Consider the following 362-nt stretch of genomic DNA (forward strand, 5'->3'; position numbering starts at 1 on the left):
GTGGAGGTGGTGGGGCTGGTGGAGCTGGTGGAGCCGGTGGAGCTGGTGGAGGGACAGCAGGAGGAGTTTGGCTTTGACAAGCATCACATTAGTCACAGTGAGGAACCTGCACTGGTCTCCAGAGCCACAGAGAAAAGAAGAGAAGAAAATAATACCCCGGCCTTAATCCTGGAAAACTTCAGCGTCCTTTCTACTTTTGAAGGTCGACAGCAGCGTCTGACAGACCACCACACCCTCCCTCCCCACGTCCCCCCCAACACACTCTCTCACTAATCTCTTGTGTTTGTACCACGACAGCACCTGATCTGATCAGTACCAGCATGGAGCCACTGGTTGGTTCTCTTAGATGGAGTTCATTCAGG

At 53.3% G+C, this 362-nt stretch overlaps 1 long non-coding RNA gene across 3 annotated transcripts in view; it reads right to left on the minus strand.

The window, feature by feature from the left end:
- Positions 1 to 30: 30 nt before the first annotated feature.
- LOC107988571 (uncharacterized) overlaps positions 31 to 362 on the minus strand; it is a 10,353-nt gene continuing 10,021 nt past the window's right edge. For all 3 annotated transcript variants that reach the window (XR_001760050.1, XR_001760053.1, XR_003049782.1), the window contains one exon: positions 31 to 116. This is a non-coding gene — a long non-coding RNA (uncharacterized LOC107988571). The remainder of the gene's footprint in view (positions 117 to 362) is intronic.

The sequence above is a fragment of the Cynoglossus semilaevis genome, chromosome 5, assembly GCF_000523025.1.
Source record: "Cynoglossus semilaevis isolate Cse_v1.0 chromosome 5, Cse_v1.0, whole genome shotgun sequence".
NCBI lineage: Eukaryota > Metazoa > Chordata > Actinopteri > Pleuronectiformes > Cynoglossidae > Cynoglossus > Cynoglossus semilaevis.